General features: G+C 51.4%; 1 protein-coding gene and 1 long non-coding RNA gene across 20 annotated transcripts in view; one reads left to right on the forward strand and one right to left on the reverse strand.

The window, feature by feature from the left end:
- The window catches only part of Pitpnm2 (phosphatidylinositol transfer protein, membrane-associated 2), a 131,648-nt gene that overhangs the window by 49,495 nt on the left and 59,564 nt on the right, over positions 1–22,589 (forward strand). For 2 of the 19 annotated variants that reach the window (XM_039089450.2, XM_063271312.1), the window contains exons 1-2: positions 6,399–8,295; positions 8,967–9,291. The exons of 8 other annotated variants lie outside the window; for them this stretch is intronic. The gene's annotated coding sequence lies outside the window, so the exon portion shown is untranslated. Of the gene's footprint in view, positions 1–6,398; positions 8,296–8,374; positions 9,292–9,384; positions 10,874–12,798; positions 12,936–22,589 lie in introns of those variants that run through there. 9 more of the 19 variants (XM_039089448.2, XM_063271311.1, XM_039089449.2 and 6 more) reach the window with 8 other exon arrangements.
- LOC134481294 (uncharacterized) lies at positions 6,291–10,989 on the reverse strand. Its single transcript, XR_010056763.1, has 2 exons — positions 10,853–10,989; positions 6,291–6,424 (listed from the first exon to the last, which is right to left on the reverse strand). It is a non-coding gene; the product is annotated as an uncharacterized LOC134481294 (long non-coding RNA).

Here is a 22,589-nt window from a genome sequence, read left to right on the forward strand (position 1 = left end):
AGAGCCACCAGCCGGGCCACTGTAGGTTTCGTGATCGGCAGAAGCAGTATGAGGTAGTGAGCGGTTATTGTGTGAACCGTCATTTGGCAGTATGGCTGTTTTATGCAGCCAAAGGTACCTTGTCTAGTCCGCTAAACCTACCAGCTCCCTTTCTCCTGAGCCGAGGGATCTTTGTCTCTGCTGCAAAACTGTTTTCTCTACTGAGTACAAAGTCACCTACAAAGGTGTTTCTTGGCAGCTCTGATGTGAACCTGCAGGTCACGGCAGGGTTCCCATTAGGATCCACACTTCGCCGTATCCGTGGCCTGGAAGGTCTCAGCTATGCTTCTGCCTCATGGAACTGGCGGCCGTTGATCTGAATCTGAGGGCTGAGGAGGATATAAAGGGTGCAGCCCAGTCCCAGAGCAGTGATGACAGGGGTGTCTCAGCCTTGTTTGATAAATGACTGTAGTTGGGGTTAAAGCAGCGACGTCTGGGCCCCTGTGAGTGTGGAAGGGAAAAGTCTGTCCTCTTCCACCCTCCGTTCTTCTCCCTTTCCCTCAGTTCAGCTTCTAGGCTGCTGGAGATGCCAACCTTGTTTCCTCGTTTCTCACTTTGTTGTCCAGACCCCACCGCGTCACCGAGCTCCACAAAGAGTTCAGGTGCCCCTCGGCCTCACTGCGGAGGAGGTGTGACTTCTGTTGCTCACCTTCTTCTTGCTCAAAGAAGGAGCCCGAGAAAGACAAACTCTAGCGTTTCTCAGCCTCCCCGAGGCTTGCCACCTGAGCCCACTGCACATGTTTAAGGATGGTTTCGAACCAGGCAGCACAGACGCTGTTGCTTGTGTGTCCAGCTCTTGAAGGCTTCTCTTAAGTGTCGGCTGCCTCGAACCCTTCACAGATGCTATACATCTTCTCAACCATGTCTGAAGACCTGCTGTGTTTTCAGGCATCGAGGATACCAGGATGAAGGAAATGTAATTCCTGTCTTGCTTTTTAATTAGCCAGAAATGGACATAGGGTCAGTGTGTCCAACAGTGGGCTGAAATTTGTGGGATACTCACTTTGTACCTTAGTGACCAGGATGATGGGAGAATGTTGGGCGAGGGAGACAAAGGGAGAAAACACAGAGGCCAGATGGAGGAGGATATTTCTGGAGTAGGCAACATTATCACAAAAGTGACACTGCATATGGTTCCCTGGGGGACCCCAAGTTCTTATTGCTGTGCTTCATGGCTGTCCTACTTTGAGGTTTGCTCGAAGAGCATCTTGTTCATGAAGTGTGTCTGTTTTTATCCTCCTCCTAACAGAGTAACCTTTCCCCTGAGCTTTTCAGAGGTTTGCTAGAATCACCTGTGAACCTTCACGGGCTTGGTGCTTTTTTTGAGGGTGGCAGCAGGCAGAAATGTTCGTTTACTGTTTAAGTTATTTCCTATTTGCTTATGTACGCTCCATATTTCTTCTTTCACCCAGAATCACTCGTCACTCCCACCTTTACCCTACTTCCAGTTGCCACCTCCTAAAGCCACCAGCCAACTTTTTAGAGGCCACTAGTGTGTCTGGTGTATTCCGAGTGCTGGCGATTGGTCAGGAGGCCACATGAAATCCCTGATTAAAATACACTCTTTGACTGCTATGGTGGTGTGAATGAGGAAAGCCCCCAGTAGGCTCACATGTTTAAATATTTGGACCCTAGTTGGTAGAAGTATTTTGGGAAGGATTGCCAGTTGTGATCTTGTTGGATGAGGTGTGCACTGGGGGTGGCCTTTGAGTTCTTAAAAGCCCAAGCCACCCCCACACCTCGACCTTTAACTTGTGGATAAACTCTCAGCTACTGCTGCACCTGCCTGCTTACTTCCACTGTCCCCACTGTGGTGATAATGGCCACATCCCTGCAGGTGTGAGCAAGCTCTCAACTAGGTGCTTTCTTCTGGAAGCCGCCTTGGCCATGAGGCCTCTCCACAGCAATGGAACAGCAACTAAGACAGTAGTGTAGACGCAGGAAGGAAAGCAAGCGAGGGGGGGGAACAGGGAGAGTTTTAGGTAGGGTGGTCAGAAGGGGAAATCTCTAGAAATCTACATAAATCTGTGAAGAGAGTTGCGTGCCGACCAGGACACCAGCAGCAGCGGGGGCAATGGTGCTGGCGTGGAAGTGTGCTTAGCAAGGTCGAGAGACAGTGCAACTGGGACAGGGCAAGAGAGGAAAGGCCATAGGAAGTAAGGAGAGAAGCGGAGTGCCATCCCGGGGGACCCAGGTCACCGTGAGGACTTTGGATTGATTCTAAGTGTGAAGGGAATCCTGGGAGGCTTTTGATGTGGTGACATTATTTCCTGTGCATCGGTAGCTTAACTTGCTCACGGGCCGCTCGTGGGAGCAAGACTTAGAAGTTCTGTCTGTGGTGGCCTGTGAGTCACCAGCTGGGCGTTTCCAGGTATTTCCAGAGACTTGCTTGGAGGGCAGACTAGCACCATCCCACCAAGCTGGAAGCAGGTTCCCTTCCCGCCGTGCACATAGAACCTTCCACCTGTGTGAACCCCCCCCCCCAGTCCCTGGGTCTCAGATCTTGGAAGATCTAAGGCAGGAGTGTGGAGACCTTCCTTCAGCACCCTGTCCTGACTCTGAGGGAGTTAACCGTATTCATAAGCAGCTAGCCTAAGGGAAGGTAGTATAGAGTTCCTAGTCCTGGCCCTGGCTAGATGCCTCAGGCCTGTCCCACTGTCCCGTGGAGTTCCCAGGACCTGTACTGAGAGTTTTCCTCAGGCTTTCTGAGGCTCATGCAGCCGCCATGTCGGTGCTGTGGAAGCACTTGGGGTCACCCTCTGCCTGCTCCAGGCTTCTCTGCCTCCTTCCTTGCTTGCCCCTCTTGATGCATGGGACAGCACTAACCAGCTCGGACCTGGAGCTGTGGAGCAGAGTTTGAATACAACTTCATGAATGCAGTTTGAATCACCGTCTCCTAGCTATGTGACCCAGGGGCAAATTACTAACCTTTTCAGGATTTGGTTTCTCCATATACAAAATGTGGAGCAAAGGATCAAGTCAGTTCATCCGCATGGTATGAGCCTTAGTGTGTCCCAGGGTGGCCCCTGCCTCTGGCCAGCCTCGGGTGATTAGTGTTACATGGTGGCCTTCTTGAGCTTTCTGGGATGGTTGCCCTGATCCTCTTAAGAAGAGCATTCCTGCACGATGGGGAGATTACGGCCATAATCTGTTTGTCCTTACCATTTATGACCTGACTGGGCCATGCCATATGCTAAACACTATTTGTGCGTCTTTTGTATAGTCCTCAGAGAAGCCTGAGAGCTATGGACTATAAACGCTCCCACAGTGTGGAAGAAAACCTGCGGCTCAGAGGGATGAGTGAACTTGCCAAGGCCCTCTGGCTAGTTAAGGATAGTGCCAGCCTTTGGCAGTCCTCTGTGAATGGCCTCCCTCCAGCCAGGAACAGCCACAGGACTGGGTGCTTGTCATGGGCAATCTAGGCTCCGGGTCTCCTGTCCTTGCCCTGATATCCCTCCCTGGCCTCAGTGACCTTCCCTGCTTCTCTCTGACTATAGATGGTCAGGAAGGGATTCTCTGTGAAAGCACAAATAAACAAAAGAAGCAAATTATGTAACATCTGGGGCAATGATTTTCAGAGAGGACATGGCCAACCCAAAGGCCCCCTAGTTCCTCAGAGATTTTCCCTGGGCCTTCATTTGCAGCCCCTGCCTGCCTGCCACAAACTATCAGAGAAACAGAAGCTTGTTTCGGAAATACTGGCCAGCACAAGGAGCCAGTCCCTGGTAAGAAAGGGTACTGTAACAGTCGCCTCGGAGTGACTAGCCATTCTTGTGTCCCCGAATGGCATTTGAGAAGTAGCTTTCTTTTGTCTTATATTTTTATAAGACGTTTTTATGCCTCATATTGTAAACTTTTCTGTGCCAGCCATTTGTAAGCACGTAGACTGCATCCACCATGCTGTGTGGCATTACTCTGGCTGCTTTCTCTTCCCAACAGACACTGCCCATTAATGAGCACTGTGCCTTCCCATACTGTGCCGTCTGTAGATGTCCCTCTGCTGGACGAGCCACGGAAGTGGCTCATAGGACCTGTGGCCTTCTGAATCTGGCTTCTTCCACTGGGCAACATGTTTTCTGGGCCCGTCCTTCTAAACAAGCAGCGTTTGTGCTGTGTCACGGAGTGCTGCAGGAGGGAGATAAAAAGGTGAGGCTCTGGCCATCTGTACCACAGTAGGTGGCCATAACTCACACTGCCCTGCTTAGCTCCTTAGCTCTAGCTTTCTGACAGGAACACCTGGAAATCAACAGCCTCTGTCCCACACTCCGCACTCCTAACCTGCTCCATGCTTCAGAGGGGCCTAGGGCGTATACTCAAGTGCCTCTCATCTCTGCCTTGTGAAGTAGAATCTTCTGTGCCTGACTGAGCCGAGGGCCAGCCCGATGTACCAGTGTGAAAGGGAGGCGGGGTGGGACAGGCTGATGGTGAGCCTTACACTGTGATTGTCTTATTTATTAAAAATTAATTGAGGGGCTTTGATGCATCCGGACTTGAGAGGAGCTGACAGGTCATGTGATCTCTGAAAGCACAGGGCTGGTAATCCATTTTAAAAAACATTTTCTTCTGCTTTTTAATTTAATGGAGGAAATCATTATCTGGGAGAATGGTAGCACTGATTTATTTCTGTTTTGGGGAGGGGAGGGCAGGAGAGAAGATCGCCTCTAATTGCTGCTTGTTCTAGAAATACGCCAGCCAGACATTCCCATCGCCTGGGACTGCTGGGTTCTGTGGAGGATTGCTTTACGCTTTCTTTTCTCCAGACCCGGGGGGTGGCAAGGGGCTCTCAGGGTGCAGGCGGGTGGCCCTGATGTCAGCAAAGCCGCTTTTGTGCACAGGTCCCTCAAGTGAGCCTGAGAGGAGCTCAGTATGTGATGCTGGGGGCGGTTCCCCAAGATAGCCCATGTCCAAGACTTCATTCCCAGGGAAACAGGAGCAGGACCCCCCATCTGGGAAAAAAGGACTACGTGCCTTCTCTGGGGCTTCATCCGGTTCCAAGGGGAGGCAACTGGGTTCACCCTAAAAATAACCAAAGATGCAAACAGCCAGAGAGTGCAAATGTTTTTCATATCTGTGGGCCCGAGCATTTAAAGGTACAGCTGTCCTTCCACCGCCACAATATGTCTTTCCTAGAGGAGAGAGTAACTTTGGGGTGACCTGGGCTTTCTAGGATCCCCATCTTCTAGCACCACAAGTTAAGGTCTGCCTGGACTGGAATCCCCCCCCCCCCCCCCCCCCCCGCCAAGGCACCACACACCTGGCAGAGGATATCACAGGCCCTGAGGCTGTCACAAGACAAGGTGCAGGCAGACCCAGCCAAGTATAGCCATACCCTGAAACCTCCTGCATACGAAGGTGGGGCTCTCCTGACTTCAATTTACCAAGTCTGTCCAGCCAGAAAAAAACAAAACAAAACAAAACAAACAAAAAAAAAAAACGGGTAAAGTCGTTCTCAGAGAGAGGATGGCTATAAATAGCTAGGCAGGATGTGGAAAAGGTGAGAGGCGAATTGCTGCCAAGGTTGTAGGCCCAGCTGCAGAGCAGGGCTGAAGGTCCAGCCCTCAGCCTGCCCGGGCCTCCGCAGGCTCTGCTCCTCAGATGAGATGTGTGTTCCAGGCACTTCCTGGCCTCCCACTCTCTTCTCTGCCACACCCTGAGACTGCCTGAGGCTCCTAGGCCCCTTCACATTGCAGCTAGGACCCTTGCACGGTGGCACAGGACTTTAATCCCAGCACTCAGGAGGCAGAGACAGGAGTTCTAGGCCAGCTAGGTCTATGGAGTGAGACCATGTTGAAGAAACAAACTATAATTGGGAATTCTCTAGTAAATTTTCCCTGGATATGCCACATCTGAGGGGACATCCTGAAGGGGCTAACCATGTAAGAGAACCCATTGTGAAGTTTAGGGGAGGGTTCTGCCACACTGAATATGGCCATATCTTAGGGGTGGCAGGCTTGGGCTCCAGGGCAAGTGGCTTCATCGTGGTTGGGTAGGACCAGGAGCTAAGGTCTGCATATAAATCAGGGCCTGGCACAGGCGTGTGAACTGAGGTACTTGCTCTGCAGCTTCTCCATCTATCCACCTGTCATTCATTCAGCCATCGTCATCCATCTTTTCCCATTCACCCACCTGTCCGTCTGGGTACTCACTCATTATTTGTCCATTTAAAACATTTGCTCAGTACCTACTGTGTACCAGGTATTCTCTCAGGCACACCCTGAGACGATACAGTGAATACCCTAGAAGTCTCCATCTGGTACGTGAGATAGACAGTTGGTTTTTTTATTTGGTGGCTTTGGTTTTTTGAGGCAGGGTTTCTCTGTGTAGTCCTGTCTGTCCTGGAGCTTCCTCTGTAGATCAGACTGGCCTCAAACTCATAGAGATCCACCTACAAAGTACAGAGAACAAAGGCATATGCTGTCCTGCCCAGCATGACAGGCAGTTTTACAAAGGAACACGCTACACCACACATGAACTGCTAAGTGAAAGAAGCCAAGCACAGCAGGACCACAGTGTATTCCATGCGCTATAATGATGCCATAAGGTTGGGTCACCGGAATCAGACTGGTAGCGACAGAAGTAAAATGGAGGGTACCAGGGGAGAGGCAAGGTGGGGAGTTCGTGTTTGATGAGTGCAGATCTGGTTTGAGAAATGAAAAGGTTGCAGAGATAGTGGGGAGGGCTGCATAGTCATGTTGATATCCTTAAGGCCACTGAACCAAGCACTTAAGCTATTGGGATAGCAATCGTTAACCACCATTTGGAAAGAAAAAACATCAAAGAAGAGTAGATCGTCTATTAGGTAAGGTTGATACATGAGAACAATGAGAAGGGTCAAGGGAAGGCCTTGACTCAGAGTTAACTAAGTGCTCAAGAAGGCCTGAGTAATATGTGCCTACACAGAGGCTCGCAGGAGGAGCTTGTGAGGTGCAAACCCCTGAGGGAAGAGGTGGGCCCCAGTCTGGACAGCATGAATAAGAGGCTGGGAGGCCACTGGGGATTGAACTGCGGGAGGCAAGATGTCCCTACAGGTTTGTGGTGGGTCCCCAGGTCCTGCTCCTACAGGAGCACGGGAAGCTGGGAGGCAAGGAAAGGCTTTGCAGGAAGAGGACAGGCCTGTCCTCAGCAGCACCTGCCCTTTCAGGATAGAGCAACAGGGGTCAAGCTTGACAGCCGCCCCTCAGAGTGAGGCATTGTTTGTACCTGAGTGCACCATCCCTTTCTGTAGAAGGCAGTACTGCATATCCCTGTGAATCTGCTCCTGGACACCTCAGCTCACCTCTCTACTTCATTTGTGGTGCTGAACACTCTAGAACTGTGTGAGGAACTTCCACACTGCACCATTCCCACCAAGAACTGCCCCACTGTACCATTCAGGGAGTTAACAGCAAGCAAAGATCTGCACATGCTCAGTACAGACGCGGTTCTTTTTCCTCAATATTTTCCATTTCAGGCTGTGGTTAGCTGACTCTCTGGATGTGGAAACCACAGAGATTGAGGCCACCTGTGCCTTGTGGCTGTGTTTAAATTTGCCCTATTCATTGGCATCTCCATGGCCACCTTACTGTCATCCCACACACACTAGGCAGGTTGCTGTGACGGGGGCCGGAGAGCAATAGTGTACTCTGTTTCTCATTTCTGCTGTCTTGACTTTGAGGCAAATAGCTCTTTGCTTGGCCAGCACCGGAGGTCCCAGGAGAATGAGCTTGTACAACCAACCCCCCGACACCACGGGCCTGGGACCAGCCTTGCTGGATGAGCCCGGGAAAGCCACTTTATCCTCTATAAGTGTGTCCTTACGCATCTCCTAAGGGAGAGGGTGGTTTCAGAGTGTGGTCTGGGTTACCACGAGACCCTCCATGCACTGGGAGTCTGGAGCACAGTGGGGGACGGGGGCCAGTCTCCCTAAGTGCTGGACGCTCAACCTAGCCTGGAACCAAGGTTGCATAACCACATAGGGTTCTGCCGACGCACAGAGATGATAAGGAAGTTCCAATCCCACAGCCCCTACCCAGGCATTCTGGGATGACATCAGGAGTTGCTGGGGGAGACGGGCGAAGGGAGTGGTTCTAGAACAGGGCAGAGAGGAGGATCCAGGCCTGAGGTTCAGACTCTTGTCATTATGGAGTCTAAGGAGCCTACTCCCCAGCTGCTACCCGTTTGGTTCCCTGAGAGCCCCACCACATACCCTCTGTCCTTCTAGATAGGCCTTGGCCCAGGCTGCAGTCAGAAGCCTCCCCCACATCCCAGACAGCTCAGGTAAGTGGAGAGAGGAAAGGGAAAGAGAGAGGTCGAGGAGCTAGGCCATTGGCTTCCTCTACCTTTAGAGCTGTCCTGTTCCTGGTGATCAGCACAGCTCCATGTAAGTCTTTAATTTCAGTTGTAAATAAAAGCAAAGCAGCATTGTCCATCAGCCCTAGGCACAGTGTGTGTGTCAGTGGCCGCCTAGGCCTAGCTGCACCTGGCCAGTAGAGGTGTAGAGGGCGGCCATCCTCATGGAGCGCCCGACTGGGCAGCATTGGCCTTGCCTCTGAACAACCTGGGAGGTTGTAGCTAAAGGGGGATACTCACCAGTTGTACGGCAGGGGCACTGGAACTCACTTCATCTGTCCAGGAAGGTATGGAGTGGGGGTCCCTCTAAACCCGCCTACCCAGCTGGCAGCTTCCCTGGGACAGAGGGGACTGAGGGCCACTTGGAGCCTTTTGTCTTTGTTCCCACATCAGGCACAGGCGAACCTTGCTTATCGGAAAGGCAGGTGGGTAACCATTCAGTTTGGGGTCTCTGGGACTTGCAGCTTGTAGGTTAAATGCCCAGAATACTTCCTTAGGTCTTGGGGAGAGGAGTGAGAGGAGAACCCAAATGCAGAAATAACTCACACTTCCATCCTGTGGCGAGTAGACGTGTACAACGAGGTCTGTCTAATCAACAGAATATTATTCTGCCGTGAAGGGAATGAAGCAACCGACACAGGTTACTCCTTTGTGTGAACTTTGAGAAAGAACGTGATAAGTGACAGAAGCCTGACCCAAAGGGCTGCATGCACTTTGTAATTCCGTTTCTATGAAGCACCCAGAGCTAGCATGTCTGGATGCAGTAGACTAGTGGCGGTCAGGGCCTACCGAGAAGCAGTAACGAAACGGCTCCCCATGCGTCTCCGTCTCCTTTCGGGGTTGGCTGACAGATGAAGGTGGCAGTTGTACCACACCGTGGATAGACTTCACGCCACTGATTCACGCTCTCAATCGATAAATACGGTAAATTCTTTGTTCTATTTTTTTTTTTAACAATAGAAAAGGAAGAGGAAACAGAGATCTGGGTAGTAAATCTATGTGTTCCTTATAACATCTTTCTGATTTATTCATATACTGGGATATTTTCATAATGAATTGTTGGAGTGAGCCTAGGAAGAGAAAATGTTTTCTTGACTGCAGGTTTCAGAGGCAAGGCAGGGTACATGGTACCCTCAGATGTTCCCTCAAGGAAAACAGGCCTGGGGGCACTGCTGTTGGCTCCAGGTTTTGTCCTAAGGTTTGCCAGCCAAGTACACAAGGGGAGGCAGGGCATTGGATGCTGCCCCAATGCTTCCAACTGGATCTGGAAGGACACAGCGTCCACAGCCTCAGCCTTCCCCAAGTCTGCCAGCATCACGATGCCCCAGAGCACAGCTTGGTAGAGAAAATGGTCCTGTCTCAGTTTGTACGAAAGAAATGAAAGCATAGAGATGTGACCAGACTGGCAATGGCCCTGGATCTCCGAAGGGAGAAAAAGACCCAGCCCAGGCTCCTGTCCTCCCCCAACCACCTCTGCAGCCAGAGACTGTGTGAGGCTGGGGGCAGAGCCAGCCCTGTAGTGGGGTTTGCACAGCAGTTGCAGTGAGGTTGGTAGTGTGCAGGTTGGTGGGAGATGCAGCCCAGTGTGGGTCTGGTCCAGGGTGCCCATGATAGGGTCTCTTCTTTAACCAGCAGGTGCCCAGCAGCCTCCCATCTTGGCTTCCTGCCTGGGTGGCTCTGGGCCACAGAAGCCTTCCTGTGGGTGGGCATCCCCTCCTTCCTGAGGGTGGGAAAGTATGACTCAGGGTTTGGTGGCTGAGTTTTAGAAACAGGAGGCAAGGATAGAAAGGCAGTGCTTCTAAAAAGCCTGGGGAGGGGACCGACTGTCTTCCTGGGACTTTGACCTTGGGCTGCGAGTGAGCAGCGTGAGGTTAGAGGCGCAAAGAGGCAGGTCCAGGGTCCCAGCTAGGGTGGACGAGCAGCCTGTGCTAGGGTACCGTCCTGGGCTTTGCTTGCCCTCAGGGTGGCTGTAGCGGAGGGCTGTTTTTGCCCACCGTCCAGCCATGCCCCACCCTGCCTCGGTGCGCAGGCCAAGGCCTGTTTGGGGAGGTTGCCACAGCAGAACTGTGGGATTGGCTCTGCTGACGCCTTCCCCTGGCATATGGCTCCTCCGCCCGCCTCAAGCTCTGCCAGCGGCTCCCCTTTCTCCATGGCAACTTAGCTCAGTGGTCCCAGTGGAGGAGAGAGAATCAATTCTCCCTCCTTCCCGCCCTCCCGCTCCACTCCCCACCCCTTCCTCTGCCGCTCTCCTTCTTCCTTGCCTCTGTTGTCCCTGCGTGGTGGTTCCTCACACAGCCAGGGGACTGTGTGCTGGCACTTGCAGGCATGAGCTGCCTGTAGCTGCGGGCTGGCTGGGGACGGCTCTCTGAGACCTGCATGTGGGAAGCCAGCAGAGTCTGCAGGATGGGGCCGCTGAGCGGGGCTCCAGCCAGCACCTGCTGCGTGAGGCTCCTGCTCTGGTACTTTGGTGCCTCACTCCCCTTACCTCACGTTGGCTTCCTGAAAGGTAATTTTCTGCTTCTTCTTGAACACATCTCAGCCTTAGGCTAGGTTTATTAGCGAGGAAGGCTCCATCTGGTCAAGGGTCTGTTTGGTTTCTCTCTGAGAAGCCGGGATGGAGGGAGATGGAAGGAGAGGCCTGGGCTGGCCTGCTCTGGCGCTGCCTGTCTGGGAGAGTTGGAGTGCACAGCTTCTCTCCCGAGTGGCTCCCAGGGCGAAGGACATTGCGCTGTGTACTTCCAATGTTGCCTGTGATTGCTAGAGCACACACAGCCTGCTTTCCTAGAGCGTGGTGGCACCAAGGAAAGGAGGAAATTTAGAGACGCTCACGTGCCCCCCAGCGGGCAGAGCTCTGGCTACAGGCTGCCTGGCTTTCTGGCCGACTAGTCGTCAATCCTCTGGAAAGGGGCACTCGGCGTGGGAATGTTTTGTCCCTCCACCAAGATTCCAAGAGGGTGCTGTTGGGAGACCAGTCTTCCAGCTTATTTGAGGTAGACTAGCCCTGTTGGTATGTCCTGTGTCCATCTTCAGACACCCCCCCCCATTGGCATGGGATTCTAAGACTACTGTCTGGTGGGTGAGCATTCTCATCTAGTCCCACCCTGGCAATGGCGTTAGGAGAGGGAATTGGTGATGTTGACCCCACCACAGCCCAGCCCAGGAGGCAGGCACCCCACCCCCAAGTAAGCAACCCCCCCATCACCCCTCCTTCCTGTGCAGCTGGCAGTGGAAAAAAGAGTCCTCGGTTGTCAACAAGAACATCTCCTGTGTTGATGGAAAGTGAGGCCGAAGATACTGTATTTAGCACCCATTTCTTAGAAGCTACAGGCTTGAATGGTGTCTGTGTGTAAGCCCTGTCTGATCTTTAAATAGAAAAACGCACACCAAGTAGCCCTGCCTGACTCACAGGAGCACCAAAGTTTGGTGTGGTCTTGAGGAATCCATATCTAACTCTGAAAGAGGTCCACAGCTCAGGGGGCTGCCTGCAGCGGACTGAGTTGGGACATCCAGGTGTGGACCTGAGCTGCCGAGGCCCGCACACGGTGGCTCTCCCAAGCGACTAGAATACAGCAGGGCTCGGGGTCTTGTTGCTAAGTCGGGCCGTGGCCACCTGATTATGCTCTAGTTTTGTTTCCGCATTCTCCTTGACAGATTGCTCTAATAATGGCATTCGAACCTCGACAGCAGCCCAAGGCCTGTGTAGCTCTGTGGTTGGCTATATCTCCTTCGTGACCCCTTCCTTTAAAACTGCACAAGAGCCGCCACAGACTCTGTTTCTAGTGCTTCACCCCTGGTCAGCAAAACGGCCCCGTGGGCAGGGCAAGGAGTCCGTGTCTCGAGCAGCAGCAGCAGCAGCAGCAGAACTTCCAGGCTCAGCATTTCCTGAGACCCTCCTGGCATCTGGCGCCGTGCAGGCTTCTCAGTGGCGTTACCCACGTCTGGGTTGTTGGCTGGCTGTGAATTGTGATGGGCTTATAAGCTGAGGCTGCTGGGGAGGCCGTGTGCTGGTCTGTTTTGCTTACCTGAGGATGGAAAATATGATGTGACACGTAAAGGCAAGCCCTCAAGTACCGCTCTGTCCTCATCTCTGCTCTCAGTTTAGCAGGGGGTAGGGGGATGGTCTAGTGTTGCCATTGCCACCGCTGCTGTCACAACAAGAGAGAGTCCCTTTGTCCTGGAGTCTTCCATGCTCCCTCACGACCAGCCAAGCACCCATTCTGATCATTCAGTTGGCAAACCCAGAAGGGACAGCCAGAGCAGAGCTCAGGAGAGCCGAGCTCCACCTCCCACTGCTTGTGTCCCAGGTAGACCCTGAGTGCTGCCCTCCAGCCCTGCCTCCTCCTCCTTCTCCCCAAGTCCTTGCTTAGTGGATGCTCCCAAGTGTGATTGGGACTGCGAGATTGCACGTAGTGCTGACTTACTTGAAAGCATCTTGGGGAGCTGCAGAGGGTGTGAGAGCAGCTTGGAGAGGTGGGAACCCTGGCTGCCGATGGCTCCAGCCAGCGAAAGTGTAGAAGGCTCATTCCAGGAAACGCGGAATAATCACAGTATTGGCTGGCTTTCAGGCGGTGAGTGGTTCTCTCTCCTTTAATTTGACAGGAGCGCCGGGATTCAGGGAAGGGATGGCGGGAAGCAGGGGAGCCTGTGGTTCACACAGACCTCACGAGGCCCTGGTGCTGTGAGGGAAAAGTTCAGTGCTTTTCTCCCTTGCTAGGTTGAGCACCAGACTACGCCCAGGCAGGACAGGCAGCTCTACCCCTGTTGAGGGATGCTGGGCTCAGGATAGTATCTATCTGGGAGGTTGAAACTTTGTCCCTACCTAGTGTACCCATGTACAGCTCCTAAAAAGTCTCTTAGGGAATTAACTATACAGGAAGAAGGAAGCTCATGCGTTGAAATTCCTGTGCTCTTGTGATTTCCTTGGACAGACAGACAGACACACACACACACACACACACACACACACACACACATACACACACACACACACGCAGGCACACACATGCAGGCACACTTGTTCATCTTCTTCTTAAGTGTGCACACACATACCCATGCATGTACATATCCACATGTAAATAAGCTTGAGCCACACACAAACACACGTGCCCTTCTGTTAGCAGGAGCTCATATATCTGTTGACATTCTGCTCATGCATGGATGATCTTAATAACTGTTCCCAGCACTGCCAGGGTCACACAGTTGTGCCTTTCCTCATTTCTTTTCAGCTCACTGTCTAAGCTGAGTAAAGCAGACAGACCTTGTCCACTTCTAGAAAGAGAATCCACCCTCTCTCTCCTCCTGCCCACCACTTCCTTATCCTGTACAACAGTGTCTGGGTTATTACAGAAATCGGCATGTTCTTCTGTGGGAGAAGCATGCAGATGCTCCTTTATCTTCTAAGGGAAGGGGATTGTCAGAAACATTGATGAGCTTAAGAGGTAGTGAGATATAAACCTCTGTGTATGGTGTGTATGTACAACTGTCTGGTATGTGTGCATATGTAATGTGTGTGCATCTGAGACTGCATTGTATATGTGGTTTGTGATAGGTGTATGTGAGGGAGTGTGTATATAAACGTGGGGCGTATGCTCAAATACGCACATTTTGTGTATGACTGCATATGTGGGGCCTGTGAATTATTTATACTGTGTGTATATGTGAATGTATGGGTGCATGCATTTGTTTCTTTTCACATGTATGTTGGTATATATGTGTATTCCATGTGGTATGTATGACTAAGGCTGTGTGCATGTGTATATTTGGTATTTGTATAACTGTAGTTTAGTAGGTGGCAATATGTGCATATGTGTGGTATGTGCCTGTATAGTTGTGGCATGTGTAGTGTGTTGTGTGTTTGCATGTGAGCTATGTTCGAGACGTGAGTGTTTTTGTAGTATGTTCATTTTATTTGTAGTATCTGAGTATTCCGTGTATCTACAGAGCTCTGTGAAAGTGTGCTGTGTTTGTGGTATTCTGTATATGAATGGGAAGGTAGAAATGTACATGTGTATGGTATGTATGTGTAAGTGATATATTGGTGTTGTGTGTGACTTGTATATGAGGGTGCAAATAAATATTGTATATGATATGTATATGTCTATGTGTTACTGCTGTGTATGTATGTAGGGTGTTAGTGTTGCGTGCACGTGGTTGGTGTACTGATATGTATATGTGTGATATGCTGTGGGTGGTGTGTTTGTGCACTAGACATGTGTATGTGCTCATACATGTGTAATGTTCTGTGAACATGTGGGTATTTGTGTGATAATTTATGTATTTTATGTTTGTGTTATATGTAATATGTGGTGTGTATGTGATGTGTGTATGTGTTTTCTGTATGCGCATGTATGTCTTTGTGACATTGCTCGGTTTTGGATGTCTGAGTATCCTGGCTTCCTATTCCTTCTCCATTTACCGACTTAGTTTCCAGAGCAGCTCTGGGCAGCTATTTTTGAGTGACTGACCCAGAGTCTTACTGACCATTGAATGGGTGCCTTCCTCATTCCATTTCGTTGAATGTTATGCAGTCACCTCATTTCTCAAGCTCACATGCCCTCTCAGGGTTTGACCAGCCTGTGCTGTGAAGGCAGAGCCAGAACTCGGTTCTCTTGACCAACTCATCCGTCATTTACACATGCAGCTGCTCCGTGTGGCAGGCCCTTGGCTCTAGATGAAAACTAGACCTCACCTTTGCCTTGAGAGGAAGCCCGCATGGGAGTAGGCTAAGCAAGCAGGAAGGCAGCCCGAGAAGGTAGTACTCATTCCACTGGCCGTCCTTCCCTTCATCCCAGCTATCTGAGGGGGAGGCTTGAGGGTAACAGTGGAAGGGAGTTCCCGTCCCCAGCCTACCCTTTCACTCATGGCTCCTGTGCAGGGTACAGTTCAAGACTCAGCTGTGACGTAGAGAATACAGCACACCCAGACACTGCTCCCCCACCCCCCACTTTTATTCTGCTATAGACTCAGAACGATTCACATTTAAAAGTTATCCCACAGTCAGGAAGACGATGCATGATAAAGTCTGTTTATCTTAAACTGGGGTCTTAAATATCAACGGCTTATGTGGTGGGAGGGGTTGTGTCCATCCTGGGACCTGTGCCTCAGATTCCTGTCTGTAACAGAAAGGTAACACTGTCTGCTTCACGTGCCCAACATTCACATCAGATGTGAAGGAACTGGAAGGGGTGTATCAGCAGTGGCGGGGGTAGTAGGGCTGCCGTGGACAAATCATCCTAAGGCTTCTTTCATGGGCCAGGACAGATAGTACTCCCATTTATTCATACGCGTAGGGAGAGGGCCCAGACATAAAGCAGTGCAAAAGGAGAGGAATCAGTGATCCATGGTAGATATATGGGAGTTCTTGCTTTCATTCTGTAATCTTTCTGAAAATTGGAGATTATAAAGGGTTTTTTATTTTTTGTTTGTTTTCGTTTGTCTGTTGGGCCATAGATACTTGAGGATTCTTCTTAAAAGGTTGATAGAGCGCCGAGTAACACAGGCATGTTCTTATCTTAAAGAATCCGCTAGAAGCCCAATGAATACAACCTGTAAGTGGATGTCCAGCCCTAGATGAGATGACGGAGCCGAGGAGGAGGGGGGTCGACTGTAGCTTCTAGGTTACCAGCCTGAAGCAGTTTCCTCTAAACATGAGAGGTTCGGGGTCCAGCTCGAGAGTCAAGATTCTGTTGCCCAGAGTGGCTCTAACTGCCCCTCTTCACGTGCTGGTGGGAGGACACTGGATCGTATGCCGGTGCCTGGACTGGTGCTGCTGTTCATTGTTCATTTTGGTTTTCTGGACCTCACATGCAGTAGTGTGTTTCCCCGTAAGGTGAGTTTTGTGGCCCCCTCATTGCTGTGGGCTCCCTTCCCATAGAACCTTGGTTCGACTCAGAACCTTGACAGCCATTCACAAGGGAGTCCTGGGCCCACAGGACTCCCTTGTGAGCCTGGAGTCCTTGCTCTGTCCCACGAGACCTTCTCTGAACTGCCATTATCCCTTGACAAAGCCAGACTTGATGGAAGTCAGTGAACTCTGCAGAGAGCTAGGCAGGGTTGGAGAGGGAAGGAAAGGGGCTCTTACCGGCTCAGCTCATGTCTGTATTTTCACAGTACCCAATTTTTGCCTCGGTTCTCCTGACTTGCTGGGATAAGAACCCCTCACTAGTTTCAAATGCAGGGCTGAGGGAGGAAAGCAAGTCCAAAGGCCCTGCTGTTCTTGTTCCCGTTCAGCCATCAGCTTTTGCTCACGAGATCCGGGTGAGTTCCTTGGCCCCTCTGAGCCTCTGTTTCCTGGTTTGCATGGTAGGGTTAGTGCCAGCACCCTCACACGCCGTAGAGGACAAAAGGCAGAGCATCTCTTCAGAAAGCTTTCTTCCGTGTCAGTGCCCTTTCTGCCTGGTGTGTGTGCCCTTGTAAAGTCCTTCACAGCTTCGTAGGGCGTGCGCACCACCTGTGGCTGTGAGAAGGCTTTGTCAGGACTGCTCAGGCAGGGAGTAGGGATTAGTTTATTTTAAAACATTCTTGCTACCTTGTTTCATTTGCTTAGGGTGTGGGATGTACTGCTGGTCTCTGAAGTCCTATCTCCGGGCTGGGGCTGTATGGGGCTCCTGGGATGGAGGTAGGGTGGGAACTGGGCTGCTTGGGGACAGGAACGTCTTCAGACAGTAGGAGGTGCAGTGTGGCAGCTACATAGACCCAGGTTTGAGCTCTAGCTGTGTGATTCATGGGACCTGATACCTTAGATTCCTGGTGTGCAAAACAGGGCAGTAGTCCCCATTGTCCCTCGCCCTTCGTGTAGCTCCAAGTCTCGGCTCCTTTCTCCATCATAGGAAGGGCACAGGCACAGGTGATGACTTCACGGGGTCTACCTCCATATGTTGTCCTGATATTGAGGCCAGAGCAGTCCTCTGAACTGTCTAGGCCTCACCAGCACAGACTCCAGTGTGTTCCCAAGAGCAGGCTTGCCTTGGGGTAAGGGTAGCATTGATGCTCACCAACCCTCAGGTCTCTCCGACCGCCCCTTTATAAAATATCTTTTATTCTTCTGAGACTTCGGCTGAATACACTTTCAATTTCTGTCTGAGCTCTGGCTGGCTGGTTCACCTCAGATTGTTCTGGCTTAAAACTGCTTTCCAAGCTGACTGATTCAAACAGGCTGCCTTCCGTCCACTTCTCATTCAGTTCTGCTGCTTGACCTCAAACTAACTCTGGCAATCTGTTCTCATTTTCTGGCTCCTTCTCATCCTCTGGCTTGTTCTGTCCTCACCTGTATCTAGCTTGTTCTCTCTCTGCAACCTGTCTCTTTACAACCTTCCAGGTAAAACTGTCTCCTCTCTCTCCCACGCTGCCCTGCAAGTAGCTTCCCTTCCCCTCTCTTCTTGTAAGAGTTGGGCAGATCCTCTTCTGTCACATCTTCCTCTGATTTGTCAGTTTGTCTGCCACTCAACTAGATGCAATTTTCAAACGTGGGCGTCTCCTTCTACAAACTAACTTTACCTTCATTGGTTGACATTAAAAGTGTGCACAGAGGCATTAATGGTGTGCCGAAGGGCTGAGCCTCACAACTAGAAAACAGAGGTTTTTTTTTTAGTACCACAATTTCAGGGTTCACAGTGGGATCAAATATCCTGCAACAGCCCCTCCATTCCAGGGTCCAGGGAACAGCTCTGTGTCTCACTGCTGGGGCTCAGGTATAGCCAGGGAGGAGCCTTCTTAGAGAAGGAGCAGAGGCCAGTAGTCATGTGAGCTTAGAGCAGAGGTGTGGCTTTTCTGTTCCCCCTCTGCTATTCACAGCCATCTCTGTACACTGCAGAGTTCAGTATGCTCCAGCCTGTGGCTCCATGGCACCCAGTTCGGGCTGGCTAGAGGGAGAAGTCCACACAGAAACCCAGGCAGCTTTCCCAAGTCCCATGAGGCCACGGTTGGAGGTACTTGTAATCTGTGAGCTGAGCAGATCCAGAAAGGCCATATTGCTTCTCAGACCTCAGAGATGTTCCCAGGCCGAAAGCCGGTCAGTCCCCTTGAGATGATACAGATGGGCTTAGGCTGAGGCAACTCCAGGTCCTCCTTACCAAGGGCCTCTTATGTGAGCCAGCCTCAGCATAAAAGTAGATTTCTTTAGTTGCCCCGCCTAGGGCTCCAGCAGGCCTCTCTGCAGGGATGGGCCTTTCTGGTTACCCATACCCACACAGTTGTCCAAGAACACTGACAGCTGGAAGTGGTGGTGGGCTGCTGCTGGTCCAACCCAGGGAGGGGCCTTGGGTATGGCCCAGCACAACCGCAGCCTGCAGACCATAGTTTGATGTAACCATCTGTTTGCAGCCTGGTAGCATTCACAGGCTCTCCAGTAGACCTTGCTAGGACAGGACCAAGACATGCTGTCTCTCCCCGACCGCCATCTCTGTGTGAGGAGGAAGTGAGCAGAGGTTCTGGAATCTACCTATTTACCTCATCTGGGAGTCTCATCTGCCTTCCAGGCTCTGTCCCACTGACCCTGTCCCCCTCATCCTGTCCCCCTGCAGTCTCCTGGCTGGATCTCATACTTTGGGCTTTTTGGGCCCAGTGTCATCTGTCCGTTGTGTGGTTGGTGTCCAGTATGCAGGTTGAGGCCTTTCTGCCACTTTGCAGTCGTGTCTGATCTGTCAGCTTACCCTTACTGTGGCCCGTGACATATTTAGGCAGATGGGTAGAATGTGTTCCATAAAAGTTGAGTGACCTTCCCAAGGTCAGGGAACTATTCAGGAATAGGGTTTGGAATTAAAATCATTTTCCTAACCAATATTTACCGGGCACCTTAATTGAGCACCACTGTTGACAAGAGCCCTGGGGAACCACTTTGAACCAGGGCCTGAGCTCAAAGGCAAACACATGGCCAAAGAACGGGCTTACAGAAATAACCAAGGGCAAAAATGACACGTGTGCCCCGGGACCAGGAAAGGGTAGGGACCGTGCCCTGGACAGATGGCTCTGCCTGGAGGGCTCCAGACCCGTGGGGACATTGGCTATGTTTGAAGACACCAGGGCTCGGCTCTTATGTATAACCTGTCCAAACCTGTTCTGCCTCCGCTTCCATGTCCCTCTGTACATGGAAGAGGTCAATCCAGACTCCGTCATTTCCAGCGGTTTCTCCGTCACCTGGGGCAACGCGTTAAAGCAGAGGTTGCTGAACTTCCCTTGGGGTGTGATTCAGGGACCCTGGGAGGAAGAGTCAGGAATCTGATTTAAAAAACAAAAAAACAAAAAACAAAGAACTACATTTATTTGGTTATTTCCTGTAGGTGGAGGACATGCGTGTGCTACCATACGCTTGTGGGGGTCCGAGGACCCCCCAGGGATTCCGTTCTTCCCTTTCACTCAGAAGGCAGAGCCAGGCAGATCTCTGAGTTTGAGGCCAGCCTGGTCTATAGAGCCCATTCCAGGACAGCCAGGGCTTCACAGAGAAATGCTGTCTTGAATAAAAGCAATAATCAAAACAAAAAAGAGGCTCACTGGATACACTAGATATTCTCTGCTCTGAGCAGTGTCAGACTTGCAACCCTGTGAACCTTTGTGTCAGCCCTGACCATCACCGTTGTCCCGACAAACCCATGGAGTTAAGAAGTGAGAGGTAGAGGGACTGCCTTGCTGCAGCATCCTGCCACGCCCACTTTGCCAGCTGTCAGACAAGCCCTGACTGGTAGTCCTAAAGTTTCCAGAAGCCTTGACAGTTCCCTTTCCTGATTCCAAGATGCTCCCCAAACTGGAGGCAGGTTGAGAACTAAAGTGTAGGGTATGAAGTCTGTGTCTCAGGTGCTTGTGAAGCTTGCCTTTTCCCTTGAGTTAGGTCTGAAAGCTATTTGCATAGCGTTGGCACACAGCAGGGTTTTTGGCAATGTCAGGCCTGGCCCGATCAACAACACAGGGGCCTACAAAAGCCCAGGATTGGTGTTGGGGGCAGGGCAGAAAGGCTGAACAGCAATCAGCACACTATGGGCTGAATGGCCAATTTTCCTCAAGTGTCTTAACAACCTGAACACAGACAGACTTCTCATTAGCATGAGAAGGCTCCTTAAGTGCCCCAAGTTATTGGACCACAGCCCTGGTAACTGCCCAGCAACAGGCTGGCTCAGTCCTGCTTAAGTGCCCACAGCTAGAGCTGCAGTGATCATTTCCCACCGTGCACTCAGAGCAGAAAAGACCGGCTGGTAGCCTGGGGAAGCCCAGGGTGTATGCTGCCTCTTGGGGCCACAAGCTGGGGCCGAATGCCGTGACACGGTGCTGCAGCTGGTGACTTAAACTGCAGAACTGCATTTCACCACTGCTCGAGCCTCATGTCTGGGGCTGGGGACCTGTGTGACCACACACATGACCTCTGCCGGCTCTGGTGCTCAGCCTCCAAGCGTTTTCCCACCTGTGGCTCTAGGACTTCCTCGACTTGTAGCTGCATCACTCTCCTCTCTTTCCGTCTTCACCTGGCCTCTGCTTCTGTGACTCTGTCTTCTCTCCTCCAGAGACACCAGTTGCTAGTCACGTTTTGAGCCCATTCTAAATCTAGAAAGACCTTATCACAAATTCGTTCTGATTCGTTAATTGCCAAGACCCTAGGAAGGTCCCATTCTGACATCCCATGCAGGTATGAACTTGGGGCGATAGGGAAACCTTACTCCTATTGTACCCAGCAGGCAGAATGTCCCCAATGATAAGCCTATGTACTCTACCCAGCTAAGAAACAATGGCCCGGGAGCAGCTGGTCCTAGGAAACAGATCAAGTACTTTTAGCTGCTTCCTGTCCCATCACCAGCTAAGTTAATCTACCTCCAAAAATAGAACCAGAGACACTAGGAGAGGGTATGCCATTCAATACCTCCATCAAGTTGTCCCCAAAAGAAAGATCCAAGTTGACTCTAACGTGCTGACAGGAGACTCGATCTGCTGAGCATGAGAGCTTTCTTGTGCTATCTTGTGGGTGGTGAGCAGCTCATCCCAGAGGTGGTTGAGCCCCTCTTGCAGAGTAGGCTTTGGAAAGAGGATTCCTATCTGCCGGGCTCTGTGCTCCTCCCAGAGATTCAAGCCTCACCCGACAACCACTGACTGAGGCCAGGGACTCCCAAGACCATCTTCAGCAGTGGCAGAGTCAACCTTGGATCCTGAAGCCTTTCCTGCAAGTGTGGCTCAAGTTCTTACTTCTGGCTCCTTAGCGGGCTTAAGGGAGAGGAAGCATAGCCACAATTGTCCGGTGTCCAGAGCATTAACAGCCACACGCCTGTATACGAGGCCCTGCCTATGCTGCTGAGAGACAGCTTGGACTCTCGTTCTACTACTCTCCTTACCTGGTTTTAAAGCGCTGCCTCCTGCAAAGCCCCCTCAGAAACTTCTTCCTGGGCTGCCTGGTGCTAGCCTCAGATGGAGCCCCAATAACCTGGACTTGGCACCTGCAGCGGGTGCATTTGTCATGTGCAAGAGCCCAGGCCCGTTTCAAATGAGGAAGGCCGTACGCCTCTTGGCAGTGCGAAGTGATGATTCCCTCCACGAGTTTTCCCATGCGCTGGCCTGGGTTGGGAAGGAGCCAGATACAATTCAGAGTTCGTCTGTGTCAGAATGTCTCCCTGTTTAAGGCCGAGTGATATTTCCTTGCGTGATAGACATCTCTTCACTCACCCATCAATAAACATTTGGGCTTTTCTCACCTCCTGGCTATTTCCAAATCCAACCCTGGAGTTTCTAGAGAGTCTGGTTAAAGGGAAAAAAAATACAGGGCTGGGTGTCTGGCAGGGCTGGTTAGACCTTGAAGCCCCACATAGCACCAGTTAAAGACTTCATTCTGGAGAGTTCTATCTATCCTGTCTTCAATAGTCTGTGTCTTTGCTGCCTGGACCTGTTTCCCATCCAAGGTTTTCCTGCTACCAAGCCTCACACCCATTTGCTGGGTGACCTCAGGTGTGTCCCTTCCTTTTCATCCCCAAGCCCTTTCCTCTCATCTGTCAAAAAGACATAATCATGTGACAGCTTGTGTCAGCTCCTCATACAGCAAAGCCCAGCCCTTGGGTCTCTCTCTCTGCTCCAGACCTTCCCATTCTGTCGTCAGAGGTATTGCTAGACTTCTGTTCCGGGTGGGATACTGCCCTTCACCCTGAAACCTGAGTCTGGCAGCTTTCCCTCAGCCATGTACTGCCATGTCCTTCCCCGTTACAGTTTTGCTGGGGTGAGGAGTCTCTTCTTTCTCTTCTGATTTCTTGGACTCAGAC

Source organism: Rattus norvegicus, chromosome 12 (assembly GCF_036323735.1).
Source record: "Rattus norvegicus strain BN/NHsdMcwi chromosome 12, GRCr8, whole genome shotgun sequence".
NCBI classification, from domain to species: Eukaryota; Metazoa; Chordata; class Mammalia; order Rodentia; family Muridae; genus Rattus; species Rattus norvegicus.